The sequence below is a fragment of the Paralichthys olivaceus genome, chromosome 15 (genome assembly GCF_024713975.1).
Source record: "Paralichthys olivaceus isolate ysfri-2021 chromosome 15, ASM2471397v2, whole genome shotgun sequence".
NCBI classification, from domain to species: domain Eukaryota; kingdom Metazoa; phylum Chordata; class Actinopteri; order Pleuronectiformes; family Paralichthyidae; genus Paralichthys; species Paralichthys olivaceus.
In genome coordinates, this window is record NC_091107.1 from 23770689 (window position 1) to 23777509 (window position 6821).

General features: G+C 41.3%; 1 long non-coding RNA gene across 1 annotated transcript; it reads left to right on the top strand.

Moving 5' to 3' along the window:
• Nucleotides 1-414: 414 nt before the first annotated feature.
• On the top strand, nucleotides 415-2351 carry LOC138404855 (uncharacterized). Its single transcript, XR_011238617.1, has 4 exons — nucleotides 415-1345; nucleotides 1839-1906; nucleotides 2002-2070; nucleotides 2216-2351. It is a non-coding gene; the product is annotated as an uncharacterized lncRNA (long non-coding RNA).
• The last annotated feature ends 4470 nt before the right edge of the window (nucleotides 2352-6821 follow it).

Sequence of the window (6821 nt, forward strand, 5' to 3'; positions counted from 1 at the left end):
GCTCAGGTGAAGCCGAGCAGACCACAGGCTAACAGCCAGAGTGATGAGCTAACAGTGAAGTCACGTGTCAATCAAGTGATAATTATTCACAATTTCAAACCTCTGTATTATCTAAACGAGGGAGTAAGAAAAAAATCGCGCATGCACATGGCAATAAATCGAGGCCGGAAAAATTATCGAGTTCATTTTAATTTATCGTGCGAGTAATTGATTTATTGATTATCGGACCAGGCCTATTCTCTATTGATAAAGAGTTTATGTAGATTTAACATGATTAATGTACTATAATTCATTTTTTGAGATTTGAGAAAATTAAGATGAATGCTCTGATCCAACTTATCGTAGGTCAGGTTTTTTGATGGACCCATTGAGAGTTTGACCTACCTGGATGTTGGAGCCAGTCAAAGTTTGATGGCGAGCCAGACCCCGGAGGATACTTAGAGATACTACGCCATGGAACCTGAATCCTTTTACACTTCACATACACACACACACACACACCATCCACGCAACAGTGCGGTGGGACTGATTTTCCACCTTCACGGTGTTGACTGAACAGTGACTGAAAACAGGTGAACTGAACTTTAGAAAAAACGCAGCTGCAAAACTTTATTTTATATTATATTTTCTATACTTACCCGGGTAAGAGTTGTGATAATTTGTGTGATTGATGTTTTTATTCATCCTTCCCATCCTGTAATAGATAGGGAAGCGTTATTGTTTCTTAAAGAGTATACTGAGTTTGTCTCATTCCTGCGTCATCGTTTGATCAATCCTGGGCTCCATAGTCGATCTTAGAACTTCTGATTTCACTGCTTATTGAACCTAGTTACTATTTTTCAGTACTATTCTCTTTTCCTCTCAGAAGGGTTACACTTGTATAGTTTTATTTCATAATACATTGGTTCAGTCATTTGTATTTATCAGCATGTAAGCTTGTTGCAGTGTCTCAAACCCAGTTTCTCATCAATGTCACAGAAGAACAACAATGAAATGGACGGCTACACACCAGAATTGTATGGACCTGAGGGCAGAAAGTGACCTTACTTTGGAGGAGATGGACGACAAAGAGTTGTTGGACATGGTCTGGGCAGTGGTCAACAAATTGTCAGAGGGCACAAATAACCATCCACTTCCTCAAGATGTCCCTGCTCAGGAATGGCATGACATGTTCAACTGGACTGGTTCTGATGAGGCCCCCCCCCCAATAGCATCACCTCTCAGCTTGGAGCAGCATCCTCCTGAAACCCAATGGTGAACTGGCTGCTGCCATAAACCACCAGCAGCAAGTGTCCTGCAGTCAGGCCCCGTGTTCAGCCAGGCAGGGCCTCACATCCAGACACAGGTAAGGTACTAACTATAGGTTAGAGAGCGATTCAGAGGAACTTTATCAATACCTGTATCAAGAAAGATACTTATTTATGGAGGAGGGGGTAATTCATGAGTACTCAGAGTAGTGAACCTGACCGAGTATAGAAACGTTTACATTGGTAGAAACTTCCCGTTTGGCACGAAGAAATTCTTCTTTCATTAAATTGTAAAAACTGTGCATGATTGATTTCTTCTGTGGTTGATTAAAGAATCAGTGGTGTCAGTGATAGTGCTGTGCTTTAGAGTTCTGGGAAACACCACAGAGCAACTACAGGTTACAGATATTATTCATCTTTGGTTCATCATGTTCACGAGGACAATATTAAGATCAGGACAGAGATTATACAAGGCTGGGTTAGGTATAAATGTGTGTGGTGGTGGTTTTAACTCTCTGACACCAAGGGGACAGATGACACAGAGGATGCAGGTTGTCTTATCTCTTATTTTGTGTCTGTTCTTGTCTCCAGTTCAACAATGTGCCATCAGGGAAGCTGACCAATCACCTGGAGGTGAGGCTGGCTCCTGTTGGATTATTGTAAGTATCGCACACATTAATGCAAACACACACAAACACACCTCTGAGCTACTGTTTCTATTTGTCTTCTTATGTGTCTGATTGTGTTTATGTAGCAAAGGAAAGGGGGTTTACGGGGCTCCAGGAGACAGACTTCCTTTTCCCGTGAACAACCGCCACTCACAGTAAGTCTGCCTGACTAGTTCACAATCACCTTTTCTGTCATGAATTTATATTTCTTTGATTGAGATGCTTTCTTGTTCTTTTCTTTCCTCACAGTTTTAAACATTGGTAATTCATGCTTTCTGTGTTTTTTCTGTTTTTCCACAGAAAGAGAAAATGTGAGAGCTAGCAGGATGATGACATGCCGTATGTCAAGCTTTCGAAGACGGAACAGACACTAAACGCTGTTGCTGAGCTCGAAACTCCTGATTGTGCAGTCGTTGACCCCAACGTTGAAAAGAGAGTATGTGTCTTTGCTTTGTAGGTTTGAGACTCTGTGTCACACAAACCTCATCCAGCTGTGTCTATGACCACACTTCTAAAACTGTTCTCTAACTATAATTCTTGACATCATGACACATCTATATACCCAGATTTAACTTGTGCAAAACAAGAAAGACACCAGTTCATTGTTGATATGCATTATGATACATACCAAATAGATATTAGAAATATAATAAAACAAATGATTTCCCAAAATAAAATTAAAATCGCATTTATAAAAATACTATATATATATATATATATATACATATACATACATACAGATATACATGCAGATATACATGCATTTATACTTCTGACCAAATGTATTTATGCAAATATTTTAATGACCTACTTTTCTTATAGTAGAGTAGGTTTTAATAATGTGACTTTACTTTTACTTTTGTTAATATAAAGTATTCTGTTACATTTCATTACTGGATGTATAAGAAGTATTTAAGTGGGCAGAGAAGAGACGGGGACTTTGATACTGATTATAAAGGCTCAGTATAGTGTATGACTTGCTTATGGATGAGGCACTGATACAATCCTGGATGAAAACTATTATAACTAACAGGTTGTGGTTTTAACTCTCTGACACCAAGGGGACAGATGACACAGATGATGCAGGTTGTCTTATCTCTTATTTTGTGTCTGTTCTTGTCTCCAGTTCAACAATGTGCCAGCAGTGAAGCTGACCAAACACCTGGAGGTGAGGCTGGCTCCTGTTGAATTATTGTAAGTATCACACACATTAATGCAAACACACACACACAAACACCTACCTCTGAGCCTCCGTTTGTATCTGTCTTCTAATGTGTCTGATTGTGTTCATGTGGCAAAGGAAAGGTGATTTACGGGGCTTCAGGAGACAGAGTTCCTTCTCCCTGTCCAGACACAGGAGGCTCTGGAAGAGATGGCAGCTGACATTGTCGCTGCTGTCCAGATACAGGAGGCTCTGGAAGAGATGGCAGCTGACACTGTCGCTGCTGTCCAGACACAGGAGGCTCTGGAAGAGATGGCAGCTGACACTGTCGCTGCTGTCCAGACACAGGAGGCTCTGGAAGAGATGGCAGCTGCCGTTGCTGTCGAGGCACAGGGGGCTCAGGAGAAGATGGCAATGGAATTGAATGCTGCAAGAAAAAGCTCTCTGTCAGCTCTCCTGTTTTCTACTATGGATTATCCAATGCATCTAGTTGAGGACAATCTTCTTCTCCAAAATTCAGTTAAAATTAAAAAAAAAAGATTACAATGGTACTTCAAGCTCCTGAAGTTTGTTACATTCTCCTATGTGTTTTAACCTGTAATGGAAATTACATTTAATTGCATGAGCGGACAATGGTTGACCAAATTGTTAATCTAAAAAGGGTAACCTTAAGGTTTATGATGGTGGCTTAAGAGACACAGAAATTGCCACCACAATATCCAACCAGATGTTTTTTCATTTATCCAACCACCTTTTGTTTAAAAAAATGAGAAACCTTGGTGAGACAAACAAGGGGTGTTTGGATAAATTTATGAAGTGGGATGATTCAGATCTGTACGGACATTTTAAGGTCCTCATCAGTGCATAAAAGCAGAAGAGATCATTCTGTGCTTGGTTTCTCCTCAGAAACAGATCTCTGTCTGCTCGACAAGCTTTAAAATGATGGAGTACATGACAGTGGTTGTCCGATGGTGCCGTGTGCCACAGCCTCACATCAATTAACCCACATCAGGTCTTGGTGGTACATGAGCAGGTGGAACTGTACAGAAAATGAGACCCAGCATTTGAGAGTTATTTGCGCTTACCTATCCAGCGCTGGTGTTTGGAGCTATATAGCCAAACTGTTCTCTACAATGAAGAAGCTATGGGCAGACCCGACATTTAATCTATTGGGCTCTGGAGCTTTTGAGTTATTGTTGACAGATAAACAACCATTGACTGAAATTGTCAACCAATATAGTGTCACATACACTGAGATTCAGCCAGGAGTTAGCTTCTACGAAAATGTCATGAAGACAGTAGCATTGGTGAAAGCGTGCAGTCGGACCCTAAGAAAAGAGCTGACCGTTGCAGACCATAGGATGATGTTTAAGCTATCCTGCAGACATGTGAGTACTGAGCACATCCTCTCTTAAACTTTTTTTTTCTCAAAAAGTTTATATACTCCTTTTCTACAAATCGTTTGTTTGTTTGTTTCATGTCACCCTGACAGGAACCCCACAGCCTGGTAGTGTTGCCACCTGGGTCTGCCACCAACATGATCACAGTGCGATGCACTGAGCCCCAGACGATATATGACCTTATGCTGAAGCATGGCTTACATTGCTCCTGTAATGGAAATTTTTACATTTGTGTATGTTTAATTGCATGATGTATGTATGTGAATGACTGACCAAAGAGTTGACCAAATTGTTAATCTAAAAGGGTAACCTTAAGGTTTATGATGGTGGCTTAAGAGACTTGAGTTTTATGGCCTTGAGAAACCACAACTTTATGGTATCTCTTGGTATCTCTTATTGGGATCTCACACCTGGGGTCTCACAGGGGGGTCATCCACAGAACATGTAAACAAATGGACAGGATATCTCCTCCACTGAGAGAAACTACAGGAGGGTAATAAATACCTTTGCATGCTTAGTGGGAGGGGGCTGCGAGTTATAGGAACACTGATTCTCCTATGTTCTTTGCTCATTTGTGCATGTCATTCAGGTGATGTGTACTGATGAGTCCATCTGCAGATGCTGAATTTAACTTTCAGAAAGAAGTGTTTGACTTTGTGCTTGTTTCACAGAAATTGCCACCACAATTTTGGTGTTGTCGGCAGGATCACTCTTGTGAGAAGACACTCTGGATCTCAGGGCTGAAAGGTAAAGCTGCGCAGGGAGTCTGGGACTCTGACCTCAACCTCCCTGACAAAAGAAGGTAGAGACGTGAGGGCCTGATGCCTGAGAACCAAAGAGTGCTCTCACTGCTCTGATCCAGCGGACCAATTAGCACAAAGACACTGTCTTTCTGGGAAGACAAATTCAGAAGGGAAACGGTTCTCTCACAGGGTGAGTGACAGACGTGTCGGCATGGCAAGGTTTGGAACCGATGTAGAATCAAGGAAGCTTCGGGTGATCTTGGAGATCACGGGTGGTCTTGGAGACCACAGAGTTAATATAGAATAAGCCTCTTAGTGATCTTAGAGAAGGTCACATAGTTAATTGGGAACTAATGAGTATGGTATTAGAATAAGCAGGTTGGTGATCTGAGAGGAGGTCACAGAGTTAAGGAGTATGGATATATACAAGATATAATAATAGGAATATACGGAGTGTTTGTTGATTTTAATACACTTGTTATATTGGGTTCTGACGTCGAGTTCATGATTTAACAAACTATGATATAATATAGTAAATAGAGTTTTGCACTGGAGATGTGACTGGGACTGAAGGACTGAGACCTGAGCCAGGATCATCTCGACACTGCGATGAATCTGCTTTAAGAGAAGTTCTCAACCCCCAAAGGTAAGTACATTTAAGTAAACTTAAGTATATTAGGGGTATAATTGGCTTTTTGAGGTTAAGACTTAAATCCTAAAATTAAAATCCTAACAACACATTTTTAACAAAAGTAAATTAAAAAGAACGGATTAAAATAAATTAGGGAATTTCTAAATGTCTTTTCCCATATCAGCATAACTTTGGTCCTCCAAATTTTGTATTTTGTTGAACAAATGGGGAGTTTAAATTGATAAATAAGAGTTATGTTAAAACTGCTGAGACAACCTATTAGAGAAATGGGTTTAAACATTGGCAAAGAAAAGAAAGATAAGGATAATGCTAATCCACTTTCTTTTCTTAATGTTCAGTATATGTTAATAAGTGATAGTAAGTGTAGAGTTAGAGAGGAACGAGTTAGTGAGGACAAATTAGAAGGAAAAAAGAAATGTAGGGATATTTGTACTGGAGTGTGTGAATTTTGGTTAACTGAAGTGAATATCAGGGACAGTTTACAAAAGGTAGGGATTGAACTAATCTCCAAGTCTCAGTGTGTCCGACTAGACCCTGATCTGGACTCAGCTCCACCGAGAGGACAACTACAGCCAGCAGCGGTGCAGTGTGATGACCAGCAGGACACTCAGCTGCTACCGGTGCAGAGGGCGCAGGCGGCAGCTCCAGCTGTCCCTAACCTCCATCCAGACCTCGACCTTGTTGCAGCAGAGGAGTTGGATAGGCCTCCATCATGCACCACTCACATACTCCACGGCGCACCGGGAAGGAGGCAATTTATGATTTGAATGCAACCCTGCAAGCACCGATGGTGGAGGTGGCTGCAGTAGATGGAAACACTCAGCTGATCTCCAGACCATGGACATTCACCAATATGAAAGAACCTACCATTTCATCTCTCCCACAAGTGTTAAGTGGGGGAGCGGTATGCAGTGCAACTGGAACCAGCACTGAACAGCAGAGACTGCTG